This window comes from Schistocerca gregaria, chromosome 3, assembly GCF_023897955.1.
Source record: "Schistocerca gregaria isolate iqSchGreg1 chromosome 3, iqSchGreg1.2, whole genome shotgun sequence".
Classification (NCBI taxonomy): domain Eukaryota; kingdom Metazoa; phylum Arthropoda; class Insecta; order Orthoptera; family Acrididae; genus Schistocerca; species Schistocerca gregaria.
Genome location: NC_064922.1, coordinates 557,790,621 through 557,803,336, shown reverse-complemented (window position 1 = coordinate 557,803,336; position 12,716 = coordinate 557,790,621). Strand labels below are relative to the sequence as shown.

Below are 12,716 nucleotides of genomic sequence, written 5' to 3'. Positions count from 1 at the left end.
TTCCTACATGCCGCGGAAGCGTTTCACATTGAGTGTACTTCAAAACTAGCATTCTTGTACAGTGCCTCCAGTCGCCGACGTAACGAATTGTGTATGTAGCAGTTCGTCGTTCTCTGTGGGTCGCAAAATAATGTTTACTTGTAACTGCACGAAAACATACAGGAGGTAACAAAAAGGCGTGTCCAAACAGTACGCAAACTTTCCTCACACGTAGGTAAAGAAAATGTGTAGTATGGACATAGGTCCGGAAACGGTTTATTTTCATGTTGAGCTCATTTTCTGCTTTCCTTCATAATCACATTCATTATGGTAAACACTAAGGAACAGAACATTTCAGTGCAATATGGAACACGTTCCTAAATTAAGTGTTCAAAATGCCCTCGGTTAGCAGTAATACATGCACCAATCCGCCGTCGCATGCCTTCCACAGTAAGGGCACAAAGACTCTGTACATCATGTACTCGGGTTCCGTACACACGAGCTTCTAAATGGCATCACAAATAAAGAAAAATATAGCGCTATTGGGAACTGAGAGCATGGAGCCCAAAGAACAAATCCATTTCTACTTATTCATCTGTCACGGAATTTAGAAGCCTACTGAAATGAATAGGAGGTTCATAGCACTTGAAGTACCTGTTTTGTTCCACTCGTGAAGACAGATGCTCCAGCACAGTGTTCGTCAAACTTATTTGCTCATGGATAAATACGGATATTATGAGGAGGCACTTGGAGCCGCATATGTACCGATCTCCCAGCTACTGACCTTTGAAAGTCGGCACCATTCGAAACACTTAAAGTCAACTGTTCTCTGTTTCAGATGGCTGCCACACACAGGGACCACCAAAGTTTTGACACTGCAATTGACTGACGAAACGGTGTTGTGTTGTCTGCGTGAACACATGGTTAGTTGAACTTATACTTAACACCTTGACGCCGGTGCTGACAAATGTTTTTCTCGCCGCGGGGCGGAGGGTGTATTCATACTTCACATCATCTGGTGAAGCTGCTTTTCGTGTTTCTCGGCTTGGGTCGATGGTCATAATCATACTGTCGAAGCTGCTGTTTTAATACACTGACCTTTACTAAGCTAACGGCCTTGCCGCAGTGGTAACACCGGTTTCCGTCAGATCACCGAAGTAAAGCACTGGCGGGCTCGGCTAGTACTTGGATGGGTGACCATCCGGTCTGCCGAGCGCTGTTGGCAAGCGGGGTACACTCAGCTCTTGTGAGGCAAACTGGGGAGCTTCTTGACTGAGAAGTAGAGGCTCCGGTCTCGTAAACAGCCATGCGTCCGGGAGATCGGTTTGCTGACCACATGCCCCTCCATATCCGCGTCCGTTGACGCCTGTGGGCTGAGGATGACACGGCTGACGGTCGGTACCATTGGGCCTTCCAAGGACTTTTCGGAGGGAGTTAAGTTTTTAGTTAGACTTTACTGAAATAACCACAGATTATGCCACATCTCTTTTGTTCAGAGAGCTCTCTCATTGATGGTTCATAGAAAATGATTACATTTACTTTCAATGCGCCTGGTTGATATATAGAACGTTATACGTCTTTGTTATGCTGGTAGCATATGTGGGAGGCAAGTAAGGCTGATTGGCCTGCAACCAACCGTTCAACCTCATTTGCCGTTCGCTAAGAATCATGTTAGGAGAGGCACAACTATAGACTGCAAATGTACTCACACCAATTTCACAGTAAAGGCTCAAATATGAGTCTGCACTTTACTCTGTGAGTATTGGTGTTGATACCCATTAGTGCGAAACTTTGCCATAGATGTTTAACGGACTTTTTTGCGGAAAATCAAATCCAAATGTATTTAATGTTTTCAGTTGCTTTCATAGCAGTTCATACTGAACCATCAAGTTACTTTCTTTTACCTCCACCAGACCCCTCTTCAGTAATTTATTCGATGTTACAAATTCACGCTGAAAGGTACACAAAACTCTGCACGTTGTTCATCCTGACGATCAATTGCGTCAAATAATAAAACTCATGCATTCGTCAGTACTGCAGTATGTAAAAAGCCGCCGTAACGTCGATGCTGACCGTTTATATAATATGAATCGGTGCACTGTTTGACACATTCTTATGACTGACGACGTAATTCACATTAATATTTGATAACAGTGACGAATTCATGGATTTTATTATTTATCGCCATTTATTTTATGTCACCTAGTATGATGTATATGTTTTAAGAACCTGATGATAGTTCTTGGACCGAAACTGGTTGTTCAGTAAAGAATTTTTATCAGTAGCTTTTGGCGGTAAAGCGCCACGTTTTTCAAATAGTGACGAATGTTCGATTCGTGTGTATTTTCTCTATGATAATACGTTCACTATTCTGTTCACAGAAGCCTAATCTCTATCCTATTTCCTCATTCAATATTAGACCTATTGCCAGTCATACGACTCTTATTACTACCAGATCTGAGGTGCTTTCACGAAATACTGTTTTGTTTCTCCACATGCAATAAAATCTTTTATTCTCGACTCATTAAAACAGTTACTAATCACGTAATTATTTTTACGGAAGGCGGACGCCTGCTTTGAGGTTAGTCTAAGACGTTTTTCTTAAAAAATGATTTGTATACAACTGTTATTTATTGATTCATGAAGTTTGAGAATGCAGTCCAACCACTTCTCTTCTTGTGGTGTTTCGGCTGTGAATCGTTGAGCCATCTTCAGACTGAACCGCACGACGTACCATGTGTGTTTGCTTTTTTATGTATATTGATCGTTACCAGAATAAATTTTCATTCTGCAGTGGAGTGTGGCCTTATTTAAACTTCTTGGCAGATGAAGACCGTGTGCCGGGACTGAACAGAGTTGAGGATGGATCGAGTAAGTCTTTTATAGTTGTAGAAGATGCTGAGTGGATGTGATTCCCATCTACGGTCTGTTAGCAGTTTCAGCAACTTTTTCTTATTAATGACAGGGGATGTTGGAGGCTGACGCCCAGGCCCTACTTGACCCAAGTGTCTTGGACTGTCTTACATCAGCGGTAACATGTGCCTGTTTCCCATTAGGCAAATAGTAGTCGACAAACGTTTTGGCTCCATTGCCAACACTAACATCGCACTTCGAAATGCAAATCTTTTGATCTTGTTATTAATTGGTAACCTGCTTAAATTAGTATGTTATGAGCACCCAACAGACTAGCTGCAGTAAGGGTGTAAAAGGTTGTCGGCTTACCCCAAGTACGGATCGTTAAAAATCGGCATCATTCGTAACACTTCGTGTCTGGTGATCTCTTCTTTAGATTTCTGCTACCCGCAGCGACCCTAAGGATGTGACACTGCACTTATCTGACGATGGGTTTTTGTGGTTTGTGTGTGAACGGATAATTAATTGATTAATAACTGTAATTGTGCTTATATTTGAATTTATTATTTAGTAGGAGCCACAATCACAAATATTTATAAAATGTTTCAAATGACATTTTTCTTCCGCTGAATGCGTTGTATTCCAACAGCCTTAAACCTGATACTCGTTGTTACATATACTATTACGTACCGCGTCTGAACGGGACAGTATCTATAACGGACACCCACCAATCCATGTTACTACAGTCTCAAATTCGTACCATAGCAGCTGATCGGTACTAGATGCAAACGCCCTACCGGAAGACAAACAAGAAAATCTTTCATCTAACAACCCCCTCAACGACCTGCAACGAGAAATCTCTTTGCCCCTGCACCCAGCTTCGTCCATGAGATGACCGGCCAACTTTTCGCAAGCCTACTACAATTCCTCGAGTACATTTCTGACGGAGTCAGGTACAGCTCAAAATTGCAAATACTGAGTATTATTCTTCCTGTGCTGTTTAGTACCAGACTCCACCATTAAAGAAGAAGTCGAATTACATACAATGACATGATTAACAGAGACAAGGGATGCCAATTCAGCAAAGCATGGGAACTAGCGTCGGTGGTACTAAAGCATCGTCGGTCGCAGATGAACAAATTCGAATCAACAAAGACGGGCAATCGGAATTCCCACACTTTAACTGGGCGCCAACACTCTGCTCACGCGCGCGCTGGATGGCGATTTGAGGCCTCGCTTTTCCCGCGTCGCGTCTGCGAAGACCGTGGCCCGTTTCTCCATTAACGGGCAATGGATGTAGCCGTTCTCTGCGATCCGTCTACGATGACTTTATAGCATCACACCTTGGCCCCTGCACTTTTATAGCCAGCTAGGCTATATCTTGCCGAGCAATTACAACAACACGTCAGTAAGCACCTGAAGATAATGAGCAACTGTCCCCTTGTGCAGCTCCCACAACATTATCCGACGAGGCGCCCGTGAACCAATGAAGTATTTATTGTTTACTGGTAAATTTATGTATAAAAGATGTATAATTATGTGTTCTGAGATGTAGTGTTTTTGGTTTCCTGATCACATTTGCACCTATTCAAATGTATGTAGTACATACTTCGTCTTCGAAATGCGGACTCCTTCATTATCGTGTGGGACAATATTTTCTTTACAGTGCAATTGAAATTACATTGTACCTTCCAGCCCACGAAAGGGACGCGGTGCGTTGTCACCTGTCACGGTGCACTGACAATAGTAACTGGGTGCATGCCGGGCAGATGGCAACTCCATTGTTCGTACGCTAGGCTGCAACGTATGACTGGCCGAGTATGATAGAGATAACACGTACTCTTAACCGTCAAGTGCAATATAATATCAAGTGCACTGTATTTGCAATTAAAATCTACAACACGTTAGGTTAACTTCTCGGTTTGTGCTCCGATATTTACCCAGTGATAATTACAATGGTATAATTTTAAGTGGAACCTTGACCTGTCTGTCATTTGAAGAGCGCTCGCGAAATTTTGTCATCAATAGTAATATTCTATGGCACACGTCGCTACACGTCGGTACCATTTGGAACTCTTTGTGTTGATTGTGGTCTGTATCAGATTGCTACCAACATGAGCCTTCTACAGGTGTGACAGTACAGTTGCGTGGTCTCTGTCACCACGTGCCATCAGGGTCGAAATTTCTACAAGGGTAGGAGGGCGGTACGAGTCGCGCACGCCCGTGAGCTGTAGGTAATGTAGGACAAACTATACAGTCTCTCTCTCAAATCCTGTAATTCCGCAGTGATAACCACACCTCTAGCAGAATACGTATTCTCTCGGAAAGCATAGTAAGCTTTCGCATTGAGCCTGAGTGGATGTACATGAGCCGCTAACAGTCACCAACAATATCGGACCAATACCGGACCTCTGCCCCTGAAGCAAACGGTCAATTTTACTTAGCTCACGGCCGAATTCACAAGCTCAATTAAAATTAAGCATATCTGTCTGTCTAGGTATTATTGTTCGTTACTGAGCAGGAAAAATACACTCTTGAGAAGATCTTAACGTTAGCTGACGATTTTTGGACTCCGCTCTTAGCTGCTGAATGCAAATACAGCTGAGAATCGTGGGATGCGTGAATACTTAATTCGGGCAATATACGTCCCACGAGCAGCAGTTTGACGACCACTGCTTTCGCACAATAGGTAGCTTATTGTCTCAGAAAGCGTGGTAAGTTTTCACGTTAGGTCTGCGTGGAAGGACATGAGCGCCAGCAGTCACCAAAATTGCCGGACAAAACGTTGACAGGAAATATACGTCACTCAGAGCATTTTAGCTGTCGTCTGCGTAAGGAATCGAAACTTTATTATCTTTCTGGAACATCGCCTTGGTCAGCAGAGTGCCTGTCAAAGCGTGCAAATGCTAATACCTTGTGCAGAAGGCTGGTTCCTTGTCCATACACTACATTTTAAATTATTCATGTAGCCCACTGAAGGTATGGAATGACATCCCGTATCTCAGAACATAACTGTTTTGAGTGGTGAGCTGCGTTCTGAGCTGAATGATGAGATTCTGAACAAACGGACGGTGTCGCCACGCCGTGCCCTCTGTCACCGGTAGTGACGAACCTGTTGTTGAAAGGCTTTGAAGAGAAAGTTCTGGAGAAGTAGCGCTCTTGCTTCTTCAGATATGTTGATAGTATATTTGTTGCGTGGTCAGAAAGGCGACAATAGCTTGAAGATTTCCTCCAACATTCAAGCTCTCTGTCTCTCTGCATCAGACTCACCGTAAAGATGGAAGGGAACAGCGAGCTCCCCTATTTGGATGTCTTGGACTGGCGCAAAGTCGACGCAGGTAGGCTAGACTAAGTGTTCAGTGCAGCCACCACTCCAGTTTGTACTGTTATGCTCCCAACTGCCATCATCCCTCAGTGCAAATTGGTACGCCACACATCCCGCACATTACCTGACGAAGAAGGCCTACCAACGGAACTTGACCCCCTTAATGGAGGGACACTGCGAGAGACAATTTCGATGTGCCCTCAGGCTGAAAATACAGGCCCAGCAAATCGGACCTGCCGTATAGCGGACAATTATCGAACAAGAGCGGCATAATCCTATCTCGGCGTACGACTTGGCGCCTTTTTCGAAACAGCGATGACTACTAGGGGCTAGATGAACTGGGGCTCCGCAAATCGGGGGGCTTTTTTTTTTATTCCACGTAAATGTGCTGGGGCATATATCGGGCTGCCTTTACGAACAGTTGAAGAAGGCACCAGGAATACAGGAGACGCGCCGAGCTCAATCGACCCGCAAGATCTGCGGCTGCGGAGCACTGCGTAGCTACAAGCGTGTCCATGAAATATGAATAACGGTTAGTGCTGAGATAAACCTTTTGGTTTTCGTGTTATGTCTTAAAGCACACCGTTGAGACACGATCAGTATGGACAGTCCTTAATCACAGCAGAGCGTAGGACCCAGAGCTGAGCGAACTGAAGTCGCAAAGTCGGTCGAGAGCTGTTACAGCGACCAACGATGCAGGTAGAAGCACTGAGAGGCTCAAGTTGGAACCAACATCCGACGATTGAGATCCCCATTCCTCCCCCGCCTCCAATACACTAGACGCTCCATGCTGCGTAATATCAGCGGAGGAATGGCGGGGAGCGTTATGGGCATAAAAGAGGCGTAACATAGCAAAGTAGATCATTCTGCAGGTAACATCTGAAGATGACGGAAAGGTACGCTATCGAAATGTCGTGTTTCATCAAAGACTGTGCGTGGATCCACACGTGTGAGCGACACAAGCGATGGAATAAATGCTAGTTCCATGGGGCATAAATCTAAGACGCAGCAACTCAGCACAAAATACCTAAAAATCTACTTTTGAAAAAGCCTCTGTTGCCTCGAGAGGTGCGGTTGCAGACTGATTATTTCCTGATCGTCATGTGTAAAGGAGGCACGTCTGTTGGATACATGTGTAACAAAGCAACTAATCTGGTAATGACAGCTGATTGTGTTGTAGGCTGATAAGATTGTGAATTTGAACTAATCAGGGTAAATTCTTTTCGACGCCTAAGTTAAACAACGTTCCATGTGCATATGAGTTTTCATTATAATGACAAGAATATCAGAATACAGTCACATTCAAAAGAAAATCTGAACCAGACGCAAAGTATTAGTCGCTGAAAATAGTAAGTATAATAGCTCACAGTGGAAAGTAAAACATGAGTTATATCATGAAAAGACATATTTCGAAACCAGATTTTAAATTGGAAAACATTTCCAGTGACAGATGGTGGACTCTTACCTTAATTTGTTGGTTATCAACCACAGATTACAACGGAAGGAATTGCAGAAAGGTACTAAACCCAGGATATGGGATCTGGATAAATTTTAAAAAAATTGAGGTCACTGAGGCAATGATTAACTAGAACGAAGGGAATACATTAGAAAAATAAACATATGTGAGAGCAGAAATAAGGAGAGAATTGATCAAACAGGCAAAAGATCCATGGCCCAGTAGAAATGTCGAATTGAGATACTGGATTTAACTGGAGAAAGCAAGCTTCGAAGAAAACCAAGAAGAATTTTTGTAAAGAGGAAATTCGAGGCTAAGCAATAAAAACTTTGAGATTATCCGGTGACACTGGAAGAGCAGTTAAACAGAAATAACAGTATGTTGAAAAGAAATTACAATATAACTATCATGTCCGACAGTGTTCCTGGAACGTGAGAGTTTCAGTGGTACATGTTTTATGGTGTGGGACACACAATACTGCTTAGGCGTATTGAGCTCCAGATATTTGAACACGGTACACCGTGACACTGTACTCCCTTCTCGGTTGCGTCTTTTCCAGGATGTATCGATTTATATGGGTGACAATGAGAAAGGATTTTCGGCGAATGGACTGTCTTTTCCGTTCCCCCGACTAAAATCCTATCGAGGACGTTTGGGATGCGGAGATAAAATCTATTGCAGCACGTCCGCTTGCAACAACGAACCTCCAGCAGTTTTCAACCGCCCTGGTGGAGGAATGGGACGCCCTACCACAAGAAGAACCGACCAACCTTGTGGCGTGGTTTGGGCAGAGGTGGTGATCATGCACCCTATTAAAAACCATGTCATGCCTTTTGGAGTATCCAGCAGATCGTCATAAATCGCTGTGACTTTAATGTAATTATCGTCTTTGAATAAAAGTATCACCTCTGTTCGTCTCATTACGTATTCCTGACAATTAATTTTTGTATTGTACAGTTGCAGCTTTTTCTGTGTATAGTCTAAGTTTCATCGAGTTCCGTTACTTGGCAGTGACTCATCAGGCGAAAGTCACTTTCGTCGTTCCGTTTTGCACTCCAGTGTATATATATGGAATGTCGTTGAATTAAATAACGTGAGAGTGAGGGAATTAGATTAGGAAACGAGACACAAGAAGTAGTACATGCATATTGTTATTTGGGCAACAAACTAACTGGCGATTGCTGAAGTAGAGATAGTATAAAACGCAGACTATCATTAGCAATAAAAACATTCCTGTACAAGAGGGATATGTTAATATCGAATATAAATGCAAATATTAGGAAGCCTTTTCTGGATATGTTCTTCAGGAGTAGCGCAGATGTGAGGCGCTGTGTTACGAACCGCGCGGCCTCTCCCGCCCGAGGTTCGAGTCCTCCCTCGGGCATGGGTGTGTGCGCTGTTCTTAGCATAAGTTAGTTTAAGTTAGATTAAGTACCGTGTAATTCTAGGGACCGGTGACCTCAGCAGTTTGGTCCCTTAGGAATTCATACACATTTGAACATTTATTCTTCTAGAGTATGGCGTTGTATGGAAGTTAAACATGCGCAATAAACTATGCGGACACATTGAGATCAGAGGGTTTTAAAATATTGTGTTACAGGAGAATGCAGAAATGCACAACTTGTCTGAAAGGAAAAATCTGATGAAAAGGCACATTCCGAGGCAACAAGGGATTTTGCAATTTTTCAATGAAGGAATTTATGGGGAGGAAGTGGAGAGGATGTGTAAAACTTGAAGATAGCGACCGTGAAGGGCTAGGATGGATGTAGGTTGCACTAGTTACATAGAAGTGAAGCTGCTTACACAGAATAAACAAGGGTAGATAGCTCAATCAAGGCAGTCTTCGTACTGAAGTTGATAACTACTCACTTAAGAATAAAATCAATAAGATGTGCTGGGAAGCTAAGCATACAGAAGTAATGCGAAGAAATCAAAAAGGAAATGGTCGTCGAAGGAGTAGATTCAGCATTTGCTAAAGCCAAAATAACGTTCGGAGAATGGTACAGTTAGGGCAACAACATAAAGAGAGCAACAGTAATTCCACTGGTTAACCCAGAGACCTTCACGCTGCGAAAGAGTCCTTTGCTGACTCAAATTACAAAGAAATAGGTGTCGATTTAGAGAGCAGATGAACTTTGGAAAAGTCGAATTAAGGCCAGATAAATGCGACAACAGTCACAGTGTTATCTTCACAGCCTATTTAAGTTACTGATATGATTAAAAGACAGAAGTACGAGGAATAAAAGTGACGCTCCGTTAGACTGTCAGTTTGGCTTTAAGAAAGAGAAAGGGTCAACATTGACATACCTGAAAATCATCTCGATGTTCAAAGCTAAATACTGCACCTGACATTGACTCCAGACTTTCTCATGCAGGAAAACTCTCTTATGCTGGCTTGTCGCATTTCAATAACATTTTACACAAAATTCTTCAGGAGCAAGGAAAATGACATGCATTTCTTCTGTCATACGTGGTTATCTAGGTAGCTAGATATGTTGTACATCCCACTGAAGCTAAAGCTTCTAAATGAGTATCGGTCAGATATACGATTAGAATGTAATTTGGCTGTCAGGTTCTGTACTGATAATTTGTAGCTTTTTTGAATGTTTATATTAGCCTGTACTTAAGGCGAATTTGAGGCTATTTTTCAAGACTGTTGTCTGTATAAATATATTATAAGAATATTGTTATGCTTGCAGTCAAATGTAAACATGGTACGTGATAGAAAATGTAGCTTCCCGCTTTGTCTTGGAAACAACGTCGAGGAACGGAATTTAATTTGCTTGGAATTTTCGTTATGTGATAAACTCAGCGAAGACAGCGCATTTTGTTGTGATATCTACGCTGAAGCATCCCACTGCAAGGAGCCACAAAAAGAAAAAACTGTTACATCAAAATAGTAATTCATCTGAAATTTTACGTGCACCTGAAAATGATGTCAATAAATAGAGGTACTTTTAGTGTAATCCTCTTTAGTCTGATAGTACGGCTTGGTACAATCGCCAACCATACTACTCGCTTCTAGTAGATCAGCGTTCTAACATCAGTAAGTAAACGTGAGTGGACCATTCGCCTTTCTATAATTCGTTGTTGGTTATCTGTAGGCGTACCAGGCGCCGAACGTTATAATGATATGATTTCCAACGAGCTGAAGTCCTGAAGTGTCATAATGATTCTTTTTTCTTTTGTACCCTGTATAACATACGGGGAGCGTTCAATAAGTGATGCAACACATACTTTTTTCTCCGCCAATTTCGGTTCAAGAAACGTGAAAACTTTCGGGATGTTATCGTGGAATATTCCCGTTTCGGCGCTACAGTTTCATGAATTTCTAATTGCTGGCTGTGCTGTACGTAGGCTTCAAAATGGCGTCTCTAACGGAGATGCGTTCCAAACAGAGAGCATTCAATGAGTTATTATTTGCCGAAAGCCAGAGGATCGCAGATGTACATAGGCGCTTGTAGAATGTTTAGAGGCACCTGTCAGGAACAAAAGCACGGCGAGTCCTTGGGCGAGGCGTCTGCCATCATTCCAACAAGATCGTGCAAACCTGTCCGATCTCCCGCGTGTCGGCTGGCTACACACAGCTATGACTCTTGAATAGTTGGAACGTGCGGACATTTTCATCCGAGAAGATCGACGGATCACAATCAAGCGCCTCGCTGCTTCACTGGACGTCTCTGTTGGTAGTGCTGAAGTACTCGTCCACCAGTTGGGGTACACAAAGGCATGTGCCCACTGAATTACCTTGTCGTCTAAAAAAAAAAAAAACAGTAAAGAGCAACGAAGGACCATCTACGCAGAATGGCTTGCCTGTTAGGAGGCTTATTGTGTCACTGTTTTGTGGAACATAGCCGCAGGTGATGAAATGTGGGTTCATTACCTCGAACCGGAAACAAAACGGCAATCCATGGAGTGGCGCCACACAACCTCTCCTCCGAATAAAGTGTTCAAAGCCTACCCTCAGCCGTTAGTCAAGGCGACGGACTTCTAGGATTCTGGAGGGTTGTTCTCTTTGATGTCCTCTTTCATTATGCTACTATCTATTCTGAAGTGTACTGTGCTATTCTCAGAGCACTGAAGAAACACCTTTAGCGTGTTATTCAACACAAAAACGTATGTTCAAAAGCAGGGTTTTCTAGCCAGAACAGTGGGAAATAATTTTTGGATTGAATCCTGTGTAAATTCAGCCTACATTTAAAAAAAGTGATGAATTACTTACAGAAAACTCTTTCTATTCTGAGTAGACACTGATGTTTTATTGACCAGAAGACATTGCTTTTATGACAAGAAAAAATCTCACAGTGTGTTTGGACTTGAAGCGTGATAACCTGATTTAATTTTTATTTCCTTGAGTAAAAGGAAAAATCTAAGCCATTGTTTAATTCTTCTCTTATTCCACAGAAACGCCAAAGCATACTTATTAAAATACAGAGATATACGAGTACAAACAGGCAGAATGTGGTGCTGCGTTTAGCAACGCCTATATAAGACCAAAAGTGCCTGGAGCAATTTTTAGATAGGTTACTGCTGCTACAATGGCACGTTATCAAGATTTAAGTGACTTTCAAAGTGGTGTGATAGTCGGCGCAGGAGCGATGGGACACAGAGTCTCCGAGGTAGCGATGAAGTAGGGATAATCCCGTACGACCATTTCACAAGTGTACCGCGAATGTCTGGAATCTGGTAAAACATCATACCTCCAACATCGTTGCGAACGGAAAAAAGATCCTGCAAGAACAGGTCCAACGACAAGTGAAAAGAATCGTTCAACGTGACGGAAGTGCAACTCTTCCGCAAATTGCTGCAGATTTCTAAGCGCAGCCATCAACAAGTGTCAGCGTGCGAACCATTGAACGAAACATCATCGACATGGGCTTTCAGAGCCGAAGGCCCATTTCGCTTATCCTTGATGACTACACGACGCAAAGCTTTAGGCTTCGCCTGGGCCAGTCAACGCCAAGAGTGGATTTTTGATGACTGGAAACATATTGCCTGGTCGGATGAGTCTCCTTTCATATTGTATCGAGCGGGTGGGCGTGTAGGTATATGAGGACCACCAATCCGTGACTCCTGCATGTCAGCGGGGGACTGTTCAGCTGA

General features: G+C 43.0%; 1 protein-coding gene and 1 pseudogene across 1 annotated transcript in view; one reads left to right on the top strand and one right to left on the bottom strand.

Annotated features, from left to right (window-relative positions):
- LOC126353909 (BAI1-associated protein 3) overlaps positions 1–12,716 on the bottom strand; it is a 1,859,046-nt gene that overhangs the window by 1,149,932 nt on the left and 696,398 nt on the right. The window lies entirely within an intron of this gene.
- LOC126356611 (5S ribosomal RNA) lies at positions 1,087–1,204 on the top strand (annotated as a pseudogene).